Consider the following 13,252-nt stretch of genomic DNA (forward strand, 5'->3'; position numbering starts at 1 on the left):
CACACACAGACACACACAGACACAGACACACAGACACACACACAGACACACAGACACACAGACACACACACAGACACACAGACACACAGACACACAGACACACACACAGACACACACAGACACACACAGACACACACACAGACACACACACAGACACCGGCCTCCTGAGGTACTCGTTTAAGGCTGAGTCGACCTAGAGGCGAGGCGCACGGAGCAGTCCATAATATTCGTCACAGGATATTGGTCTTCGAGGGGGGAGGGGTACTCGAACTCGAGTCTTGTACACCTGGGCTCGTAGCGCAGTGTGCTAACCAATGTGCCACCACTCCCCTCACACACACATCTACACACACACACATCTACACACACACACAACTACACACACACAACATCCACACACACACAACACACACACAACATCTACACACACACATCTACACACACACAACATCTACACACACAACATATACACGCACACATCTACACACACACAACATCTACACACACCCACAACATATGCACACACAACATATAGACACACACAACTACACACACACACACAACATCAACACACACACAACACACACACACAACATCCACGCACACATCTACACACACACAACACACACACAACATCTACACACACACACATCTACACACACACAACATCTACACACACATCTACACACACACAACACACACACAACATCTACATATACATCTACACACACACACAACATCTACACACACACATCTACACACACACACATCTATACACACACAACACACACATCTACACACACAACTACACACACACAACATCCACGCACACATCTACACACACACAACACACACACAACATCTACACACACACACATCTACACACACACACAACATCTACACACACATCTACACACACACAACACACACACAACATCCACACACACACAACACACACACAACATCTACAACAACAACCGCCATTCGCCACTAAGTGGCGGTGACATCACCACGACGCTTGTGCCAGGCTATGTGCACCCTGAGGCCACGTGAAGTGTCGAACGCCCGCTGGCAGGAGGTCACGGGGCAGACCCAGGTGCCACGGGTCGACTGACTGAGATGACTGGCTGATGCACCACCTGTGCCCCCTACTGTGCCAACCTGCTGTGCTTTAGCCACCCGGCGCTCCGCTCGTTGTTGTGAGCGTCGCTCCTCCGCCCTCCGTTGTTGTTGGAGGGCGACTGCCTCCAACTGCCCAGTAGCATCCTTCACGAGCCTCCTCCACAGAGGCCGATCTTGACACCGCTGGTACCAGTCATCGGCAAGTCCACTCAGCTCCACGTCCTCCTGTACCACATCACTCCATCTCTTCTCTAGCCCGTGCCGTGCCCGCTTAGCCCCCTCAATCCGGCCAAACAAAAGCTGTTTCGGCATGCGGTGGCTGGGCATGCGGGCTACATGACCCAGCCATCGCAGCCTTGCCTGCCGGAGGAGCTCACCGATGGGACCCTGCCCAGATCTTTCAAGGATTTGTGAGCTCCTCACACAATCCAGTCTGGTTAAACCCAGAATGGATCGTAGGCAGGCCAGCCTAAATGTTTCCAACCGGCGAAGATGTTCCATTAGGGGGGTCCACGTTTCGCAAGCGTAGAGAAGGGAGGGAATGACCGTGGCCGAGAAGACCTGAAGCTTAGTGCGGAGCGACAGACCAGGTAGCTTCCACACAGCGTTACGCAACCGATGAAAAGATATTGCCGCTCGACTGATTCGGAGTGAGACCTCTGCTGTTAAACTGGAGCCAGTCATAAGCACACTGCCCAGGTATGGGAAACTCTCCACTCTCTCCACAACTGCCCCATCACCGATTGGGAGTTGTGGGGGTGGAGTGTCCGATGGTACAAAATACCCAGGTAGGTGCTTAGTTTTGGTGGGGCTGATGGTAAGGCCCCACCTCTTAGTGGCACGCTCCAGTCTCAGCAGCAGCGTCTCCAACTCCTCCTCTGACTGAGCAGCTATTACCAAATCATCAGCATACATAACATGGTTGAGCAATAGGGAGCCATCCCTTGACCGCACCCGGGCATCGATCAGCCTCCCATTATATCTGTACCATATGGAGATTTCCCCGGTACAGCTATTGAAGGCTTCACGAACTACGTGGTCAAAATAGATGTTAAATAATGTGGGAGCCAGAGGACATCCCTGTCGCACCCCAAGGTGTACAGGGAATGGCTCTGACTCCCGGCCACGTAGTTTTACCCGGGCCCGCTCACCATCTTGAAGGTCCTTAATGATCGTGAGCAGAGGGTCAGGTACTCCAAAAGCACGAAGAACGACCAAGAGCCCAGGCCTACTGATGCTATCATAGGCCTTGACCAGGTCAATAAAGCAGAGATGTAGGTCTTGTTGGAATTCCCTACACCTCTGCTGTAGCAGACGGACAGATAATATGGCATCTGTGCAGGACCGCCCTTTCCTGAAACCGCATTGGGGCTCCGCAAGCCTCTCCTCAGCGTGCCTGGCAAGGCAATGCTGAATAATCCTTGCCAGGACCTTTCCCGGCACACTGAGGAGTGAGATGCCCCTGTAGTTGTTACAGTCTGTGCGGTCCCCCTTCTTAAAAAGGGGGACCACCAGGGCATCCTTCCAATCCTGTGGAACCCGTCCAGTGGTCCAGACTGTTGTTATCATGTCATGTAGGGCAGTCTGTGCACAAACGCCACCCTCCCTCAGCATTTCGCTTGGGAGATCATCTCTGCCCGCTGCCTTTCCTGGTCTCAGACTCCGGATCGCCTTCAATACTTCCTCAGCAGATGGCACCTCAGCCAGCCACTCACAGGGGGTGACCTCTTCCAATATTTGAGGCACCGCAGCCTCAGCAGGGTCATCCTCACTTTGTGCGACTATGTTTTCCTGGCTGATGGATTTTCCCTCCCCCAGGACCTCACAGAAATGCTCAGCAAATCTGCAAACCTGGTCCTGGGGGTAGGAGATTGGATCACCGTTTTTTCCCCTAATGATGGTAATAGGTGTGGCGCTGCAGGTTACTTTTTTGATGGAGTTAAATAGAGATTTGTGATCACGGGCCACTGAGGCAGACTCCATCTCCTCAGCAACCCGCAACCACCACCCATCCTTGCAGCGCCTCACGGCTCTCCGAACCTCCGAGCGAAGGCTGCGGTAAGCCTCCTCATTCTCTGACGTGGGATTCTGTAGCCGATGACAGTGGGCCTGTCGCTTTCTCTTAACCATCCTGAACACCTCCTCTGTCAGCCAGGGTCTCTGGGGAGGTCTGGACCGCGTACCCAAAGCAGCCATTGCAGCTGCATGAGTCACAGTCCTAAACCTCGCCCATTTACCCTCGACATCAGGAGGAGTCGGGGACGATGCCAATCCCAGCCGCAAGCGATGATGAAATTCTCGCTTGCAACTTTCATCAGATAACTGAGACCAGGCCACTTCTTCTTTGGTTCTTTCGGTAAAGTCACGTAGAATGAGAATAAAATAATAAATTGATAAAATAAAATAACACAATAATATTCTCACGACGTTTCGGCCACAACACAAGCGGGGTTCTGGGTGTACACCCACCACCGGAGTGGAAGAATGGGAGGCGCATCTTACAGATGACTAGTCGATGGTCAGAGGGAAGATCAGCTCCACGGTAGGTCCTGGTGTCAAGGACATGGGCTCGCATTCGCTGGTCCGTCACTATGTAGTCCAGCAGATGTTCTTGCTTGGACCCGGCATGCATCCATGATGTTGTGTGGATGCGCCGATGCCGGAACAGCGTGTTGGTAATTACAAGTCCATGGGCTGCACAAAAATCTAGCAGCCTCCTACCGTTGTTATTGAGCTGATCTGGCCCATGCCCTCCAATCACTCCAGACCAGGTGCCAGCATCATGACCAACTCGGGCATTGAAGTCACCCAAGAAGATGACTCTATCCCGAGGGGCCACTTTAGCCAGCACCTGTGACAGCAGGTCATAGAAGGCATCTGACTCATCGGCTTTGCCTGCATCCCTCCAGGGATGTTCGTCTTCGGTGGGGGAATAAGTAACCACGACCACCACTCCTTGCCTCCAGTTGATGGGAAGGCGAGCCCAAAGTAGCTTGGGGCTTACAGCTTCCCACACCTCACCGCCACGCTCCCACGCCTCCTTCATTCTTTTGTTCAAAAGAAGAGCCACACCCTGTTGTTTGGGAGTCTGCTGCCCCGAGTAGAGGACTGTCCACCCCTCATAGTGCCAGGAGCCAGAACCGGTCCACCGGACCTCCTGAATGCCACAGAGATCCAGGCGGTACCGGTCCAGCTCCCGACAGAGGAGTGGCAGCTTCTCCTCCACAGTGAGCGTTCGAACATTCCACGTGGCCATCCAAAAAGGCTTTTCGTTGTTTCTGGAGGAGCCCCGAGGGTAGAGATTCAATCTCCTGGCTCCGCCAATTGGGGTTTGGCCAGGAGACGTCATAGACGCCTGTCCCCCCGGGGCCTCCGGCACAAGCTTATTAGTTAAATTTTGTATTTGCAGTTTAGTGGTAATACACACACACACATACACACACATCTACACACACAACAACAACCACCATTCGCCACTAAGTGGCGGTGACGTCAACACGACGCTTGTGCCAGGCTATGTGCACCCTGAGGCCACGTGAAGTGTTGAACGCCCGCTGGCAGGAGGTCACGGGGCAGACCAGGTGCCACGGGTCGACTGACTGAGATAACTGGCTGATGCACCACCTGTGCCCCCTACTGTGCCAACCTGCTGTGCTTTAGCCACCCGGCGCTCCACTCGTTGTTCTGAGCGTCGCTCCTCCGCCCTCCGTTGTTGTTGGAGGGCGACTGCCTCCAACTGCCCAGTAGCATCCTTCACGAGCCTCCTCCACAGAGGCCGATCTTGACACCGCTGGTACCAGTCATCGGCAAGTCCACTCAGCTCCACGTCCTCCTGTACCACATCACTCCATCTCTTCTCTAGCCCGTGCCGCGCCCGCTTAGCCCCCTCAATCCGGCCAAAAAAAAGCTGTTTCGGCATGCGGTGGCTGGGCATGCGGGCTACATGACCCAGCCATCGCAGCCTTGCCTGCCGGAGGAGCTCACCGATGGGACCCTGCCCAGATCTTTCAAGGATTTGTGAGCTCCTCACACAATCCAGTCTGGTTAAACCCAGGATGGATCGTTGGCAGGCCAGCCTAAATGTTTCCAGCCGGCGAATATGTTCCATTACACACACACATCTACACCCACACACACAACATCTACACACACACACACATCTACACACACACACATCTACACACACATCTACACACACACATCTACACACACAACATCTACACACACACACATCTACACACACACACACACAACATCTACACACAATATCTACACACACACACATCTACACACACACAACATCTACACACACATCTACACACACACACAACATCTACACACACACACATCTACACACACGCACATCTACAGACACACACAACATCTACACACACATCTACACACACACAACATCTACACACACACACACACACATCTACACACACATCTACACACACACACATCTACACACACACATCTAAACACACACATCTACACAAACACACATCTACACACACACACACACATCTACACACACACATCTACACACACACATCTACACACACACATCTACAAACACACACATCTACACACACATGCAATGAGGGAAAAAAGTATTTGATCCCCTGCTGATTTTGTACGTTTGCCCACTGACAAAAAAATTATCAGTCTATAATTTTAATGGTAGGTTTATTTGAACAGTGAGAGACAGAATAACAACAACAAAATCCAGAAAAACGCATTGCAAAAATGTTATAAATTTAATTGCATTTTAATGAGGAAAACAAATATTTGACCCCCTCTCAATCAGAATGATATCTGGCTCCCAGGTGTCTTTTATACAGGTAACGAGCTGAGATTAGGCGCACACTCTTAAAGGGAGTGCTCCTAATCTCAGCTTGTTACCTGTATAAAAGACACCTGTCCACAGAAGCAATCAATCAATCAGATTCCAAACTCTCCACCATGGCCAAGACCAAAGAGCTCTCCAAGGATGTCAGGGACAAGATTGTAGACCTAGACAAGGCTGGAATGGGCTACACGACCATTGCCAAGCAGCTTGGTGAGAAGGTGACAACAGTTGGTGCGATTATTCGCAAATGGAAGAAACACAAAAGAACTGTCAGTCTTCCTCGGCCTGGGGCTCCATGCAAGATCTCACCTCGTGGAATTGCAATGATCATGAGAACGGTGAGGAATCAGCCCAGAACTACACCGGAGGATCTTGTCAATGATCTCAAGGCAGCTGGGACCATAGTCACCAATAAAACAATTGGTAACACACTACGCCGTGAAGGACTGAAATCCTGCAGCACCCGCAAGGTCCCCCTGCTCTAGAAAGCACATATACATGCCCGTCTGAAGTTCTGCCAATGAACATCTGAATGATTCAGAGGACAACTGGGTGAAAGTGTTGTAGTCAGATGAGACCAAAATGGAGCTCTTTGGCATCAACTTAACTCGCCGTGTTTGGAGGAAGAGGAATGTTGCCTATGACCCCAAGAACACCATCCCCACCGTCAAACATGGAAGTGGAAACATTATGCTTTGGGGGTGTTTTTCTGCTAAGGGGACAGGACAACTTCACCGCATCAAAGGGACGATAGCAAGGGCCATGTACCGTCCAATTTTGGGTGAGAACCTCCTTCCCTCAGCCAGGGCATTGAAAATGGGTCGTGGATGGGTATTCCAGCATGACCCAAAACACACGCCCAAGGCAACAAAGGAGTGGCTCAAGAAGAAGCGCATGAAGGTCCTGGAGTGGCCTAGCCAGTCTCCAGTCCTAAATCCCATAGAAAATCTGTGGAGGGAGCTGAAGGTTCGAGTTGCCAAACGTCAGCCTCGAAACCTTAATAACTTCGAGAAGATCTGCAAAGAGGAGTGGGACAAAATCCCTCCTGAGATGTGTGCAAACCTGGTGGCCTACTACAAGAAACGTCTGACCTCTGTGATTGCCAACAAGGGTTTTGCCACCAAGTACTAAGTCATGTTTTGTAGAGGGGTCAAATACTTATTTCCCTCATTAAAATACAAATCAATTTATAACATTTTTGACATGCGTTTTTCTGTATTTTTTGTTGTTATTCTGTGTCTTACTGTTCAAATAAACCTACCATTAAAATTATAGACTGATCATTTCTTTGTCAGTGGGCAAATGTACAAAATCAGCAGGGGATCAAATATTTTTCCCTCACTGTACATCTACACACACACATCTACACACATACACATCTACACACACACACATCTACACACAACATCTACACACATACATTTACACACACACAACATCTACGCACACACATCTACACACACACACATCTACACACACACAACATCCACACACACATCTACACACACACAACATCTACACACACACACATCTGCACACACACAACATCTACACACACACATCTACACACACACATCTACACACACATCTACACACACACAACATCTACACACACACATCTACACACACACAACATCTACACACACACAACATCTACACACACACACAACATCTACACACACACACATCTACACACACACATCTACACACACACAACATCTACACACACACACATCTACACACACACAACATCTACACACACACATCTACACACAACATCTACACACACACACACACATCTACACACACACATTTACACACACACACATCTACACACACACATCTACACACACACAACATCTACACACACACAACATCTACACACACACACATCTACACACACATCTACACATACACATCTACACACACAACATCTACACACACACACAACATCTACACACACACATCTACACACACACACAACATCTACACACACATCTACACACACACATCTACACACACACACATCTACACACACAACATCTACACACACATCTACACACACACAACATCTACACACACACACATCTACACACACACACATCTACACACACACACATCTACACACACACATTTACACACACACACATCTGCACACACATCTACACACACACACATCTACACACACACATCTACACACACAACATCTACACGCACACACACATCTACACACACACACATCTACACACACACATCTACACACACACATTTACACGCACACATCTACACGGGACACACGCGGACGCGCGCGGTGCGACATGCCCTGTGTCCGCATGTGTCGTGTGAATGGCTGCGATTGGCACACGAGGTAGGGTGAGACACGGCATTGGCACACGAGTGTCACGGGATTGGCACACGAGTGTGAGACACGGGATTGACACACGAGTGTGAGTCACGGCATTGACACACGAGTGTGAGTCACGGCATTGGCACACGAGTGTGAGTCACGGGATTGGCACACGAGTGTGAGACACGGGATTGACACACGAGTGTGAGTCACGGCATTGACACACGAGTGTGAGTCACGGCATTGACACACGAGTGTGAGTCACGGGATTGGCACACGAGTGTGAGACACGGCATTGACACACGAGTGTGAGTCACGGCATTGACACACGAGTGTGAGACACGGGATTGACACACGAGGATGAGTCACGGCATTGACACACGAGTGTGAGTCACGGGATTGACACACGAGTGTGAGTCACGGGATTGGCACACGAGTGTGAGTCACGGGATTGACACACGAGTGTGAGTCACGGGATTGACACACGAGTGTGAGACACGGCATTGACACACGAGTGTGAGACACGGCATTGACACACGAGTGTGAGTCACGGCATTGACACACGAGTGTGAGACACGGGATTGACACACGAGTGTGAGACACGGGATTGACACACGAGGATGAGTCACGGCATTGACACACGAGGGTGAGACACGGGATTGACACACGAGGGCGAGTCACGGCATTGCCACACGAGTGTGAGACACGGGATTGACACACGAGTGTGAGACATGGGATTGGCACACGAGGGTGAGTCACGGCATTGACACACGAGTGTGAGACACGGCATTGACACACGAGTGTGAGTCACGGCATTGGCACACGAGGGTGAGTCACGGCATTGACACACGAGGGTGAGTCACGGCATTGACACACGAGGGTGAGTCACGGCATTGACACACGAGTGTGAGACACGGCATTGACACACGAGTGTGAGTCACGGCATTGACACACGAGTGTGAGACACGGCATTGACACACGAGTGTGAGTCACGGCATTGACACACGAGTGTGAGTCACGGCATTGACACACGAGTGTGAGTCACGGCATTGGCACACGAGGGTGAGACACGGCATTGACACACGAGGGTGAGACACGGCATTGACACACGAGGATGAGTCACGGGATTGACACACGAGTGTGAGTCACGGGATTGACACACGAGGGTGAGTCACGGCATTGACACACGAGTGTGAGTCACGGCATTGACACACGAGTGTGAGACACGGCATTGACACACGAGGGTGAGTCACGGCATTGACACACGAGTGTGAGTCACGGGATTGGCACCCGAGGGTGAGTCACGGGATTGGCACACGAGGGTGAGACACGGCATTGACACACGAGTGTGAGACACGGGATTGGCACACGATGGAGGATAAGACACGGCATTGACACACGAGGGATGACGCGACACGGGATTGACACACGAGGGTGAGACACGGCATTGACACACGAGGATGAGTCACGGGATTGGCACACGAGGGATGACGCGACACGGGATTGACACACGATGGAGGATAAGACACGGGATTGACACACGAGTGTGAGACACGGGATTGACACACGAGGATGAGTCACGGCATTGACACACGAGGGATGACGCGACACGGGATTGGCACGCGACGTTATGTGGAGACCTTGATTTTTGAATCGCCGTTTTCCCAGCAGCAGCAGCAGGAGCAGCAGCAGCGGACGAATTAAAATCCACGCGGCCGCGACATTCGCTTTCCTCCTCGCATTGACGTCTCCTCCTCCTCGTCCTCCTCGTCCTCCCCTTCCTCTTCCTCCTCTTCCTCCACGATCACCGACACGAGCAGCTTCCCAACAATGAGCATCACAACATCGTGATTCTCACCGTCAAATTGTCCCCTATACGATCATTCGTATTAGGACGACGTCCGGTCGCTGACGTGGGGCTGTATGAATTTAAAATGTTTTTTTTTAATATAATAATTGGTTTACACGCGCCACCACCACCACCAACCACCAACTAACCACACCAGAAAATAAAACCCAATCACCATCAAACCCAATCCGCCGGGTTAATAATTTCCACCATACCCCAGGGGAACGGCTCTCTCTGACAGCCCTGCTGCTGCTGCTGCTTTTGAGTGGACGGTGGAGGTGGTGGTGGGTGGAGGAACGTGGCTGCTGCTGCTGCTGCGTCGTCTGTGACGGTGTGGGAGCGGGCGGGGGGGTAGGAGGATGAGACCGGGATCGTGGGATAGAGGGGAGAGAGAGAGGAGAGAGAGAGAGGGGAGAGAGGAGAGAGAGGGGAGAGAGGGAGAGGGGAGAGAGAGAGAGGGGGGAGATAGAGAGAGGGAGGAGAGAGAAAGGAGATAGAGAGGGGAGAGGGAGGAGAGAGAGAGGGGAGAGAGGGAGAGGGGAGATAGAGAGAGGGAGGAGAGAGAAAGGAGGTAGAGAGGGGAGAGGGAGGAGAGAGAGAGAGAGGAGAGAGGGAGAGAGGAGATAGAGAGAGAAAGGAGATAGAGAGAGAGGGGAGATAGAGAGAGAGGGGAGATAGAGAGAGGGAGGAGAGAGAGAGGGGAGAGAGAGAGGGGAGATAGAGAGAGGGAGGAGAGAGAAAGGAGATAGATAGGGGAGAGGGAGGAGACAGAGAGAGGGGAGAGAGGGAGAGGGGAGATAGAGAGAGGGAGGAGAGAGAAAGGAGATAAAGAGGGGAGAGGGAGGAGAGAGAGAGGGGAGAGAGGAGATAGAGAGAAAGGAGATGGAGAGAGAGGAGATAGAGAGAGGGGAGATAGAGAGAGGGAGGAGAGAGAGGGGAGAGAGAGAGGGGGGAGATAGAGAGAGGGAGGAGAGAGAAAGGAGATAGAGAGGGGAGAGGGAGGAGAGAAAGGGGGAGGGAGAAGGGGGGGGAGAGATGGAATGGCAAAGCAAAAAATGAGCGTCGCCTCCGCCAAACTCCCTTCACTGCCCGGTGCTCATTGCACGGAGAAGCCCAACACACTGATCGATCACGTGACCCGCCAGGGTGGGGGGGGCAGGGGCGGGGGGGGGTGATAAAAAATAGTGCCGGCCGGTCTTCCTTCACATCCCCCCCCTCCCCCAAGATAAAATGTAGTCCGCGGAAGGGTACAAGAGCACGCGCATGCGTCCATGCGGGACGCGTCACTCGTCGTGGGATGATGTGGAGAGGAGGGGGGGCTGGTGGTGGTGATGGGAGGTTGATGGTGATGCGGGGGGTGATGGGGCCGTATTGCTGTGTGCGTGTGGGCAGATGATGGTGATGATGATGGTGGTGTGAGTGATGATCATTGATTTGATAGTGGTGGTGATGATGGTGTTGATGGGGATGGTGGTGGTTAGTGGTGATGGTTGGTTGGTGGTGGTGATGGTGATGATATTGATGATGGTGCTGATAGTGGTGATGATGGTGGTGGTGGTTAGTGGTGATGGTTGGTTGGTGGTAGTGGTGGTGGTGGTGATGGTAATAGTAGTGATTATTATGGTGACAGTGATGATCATTGGTTTGATAGTGGTGATGATGGGAGAGCAGCGATGGTGGTGATGGTGCTGATAGTGGTGATGGTGCTGATAGTGGTGATGATGGTGGTGGTGGTGGTGATAGTCATGGTCATTGGTTCGATCGTGGTGATGATAGTGGTTATGATGGTAGTGGTTATGGTGGTAATGATGCTGGCAGTGGTAATAGTGAGAGTGATGATCATTGGTTGGTTGTGTTGATGGTGGCAGTGGTAATGGTGAGAGTGATGATGGTCGTGGAGATGGTGCTGATAGTGGTAAAGATGATGGTGTTGATGATGGTGGTGGTGATAGTGATGATGCTCGTGGAGATGGTGCTGATAGTGGTAAAGATGATGGTGTTGATGATGGTGGTGCTGATAGTGATGATGCTCGTGGAGATGGTGCTGATAGTGGTAAAGATGATGGTGTTGATGATGGTGGTGGTGAGAGTGATGATGCTCGTGGAGATGGTGCTGATAGTGGTAAAGATGATGGTGTTGATGATGGTGGTGGTGATAGTGATGATGCTCGTGGATATGGTGCTGATAGTGGTAAAGATGATGGTGTTGATGATGGTGGTCGTGAGAGTGATGATGGTCGTGGAGATGGTGCTGATAGTGGTAAAGATGATGGTGTTGATGATGGTGGTGCTGATAGTGGTAAAGATGATGGTGTTGATGATGGTGGTGCTGATAGTGATGATGCTCGTGGAGATGGTGCTGATAGTGGTAAAGATGATGGTGTTGATGATGGTGATGGTGATAGTGATGATGGTCGTGGAGATGGTGCTGATAATGGTAAAGATGATGGTGTTGATGATGGTGGTGCTGATAGTGGTAAAGATGATGGTGTTGATGATGGTGGTGCTGATAGTGATGATGCTCGTGGAGATGGTGCTGATAGTGGTAAAGATGATGGTGTTGATGATGGTGGTGCTGATAGTGATGATGCTCGTGGAGATGGTGCTGATAGTGGTAAAGATGATGGTGTTGATGATGGTGGTGGTGATAGTGATGATGCTCGTGGAGATGGTGCTGATCGTGGTAAAGATGATGGTGGTGGTGATAGTGATGATGCTCGTGGAGATGGTGCTGATCGTGGTAAAGATGATGGTGTTGATGATGGTGATGGTGATAGTGATGATGGTCGTGGAGATGGTGCTGATAGTGGTAAAGATGATGTGTTGATGATGGTGGTGCTGATAGTGGTAAAGATGATGGTGTTGATGATGGTGGTGCTGATAGTGATGATGCTCGTGGAGATGGTGCTGATAGTGGTAAAGATTATGGTGTTGATGATGGTGGTGCTGATAGTGATGATGCTCGTGGAGATGGTGCTGATAGTGGTAAAGATGATGGTGTTGATGATGGTGGTGATAGTGATGATGGTCGTGGAGATGGTGCTGATAGTGGTAAAGATGATGGTGTTGATGATGGTGGTGG

At 51.1% G+C, this 13,252-nt stretch overlaps 1 protein-coding gene across 2 annotated transcripts in view; it reads right to left on the reverse strand.

Annotated features, from left to right (window-relative positions):
- Window positions 1-10,094, reverse strand: part of LOC142924012 (uncharacterized) — a 120,245-nt gene extending 110,151 nt beyond the window's left edge. For both annotated transcript variants that reach the window (XR_012941150.1, XM_076065277.1), the window contains exon 1: window positions 9,962-10,094. The gene's annotated coding sequence lies outside the window, so the exon portion shown is untranslated. The remainder of the gene's footprint in view (window positions 1-9,961) is intronic.
- Between the last annotated feature and the right edge of the window lie 3,158 nt (window positions 10,095-13,252).

The sequence above is a fragment of the Petromyzon marinus genome, chromosome 1 (assembly GCF_048934315.1).
Source record: "Petromyzon marinus isolate PM22_M1 ecotype Great Lakes invasive population chromosome 1, UKy_Petmar_22M1.pri1.0, whole genome shotgun sequence".
In the NCBI taxonomy this organism is placed as follows: domain Eukaryota; kingdom Metazoa; phylum Chordata; class Hyperoartia; order Petromyzontiformes; family Petromyzontidae; genus Petromyzon; species Petromyzon marinus.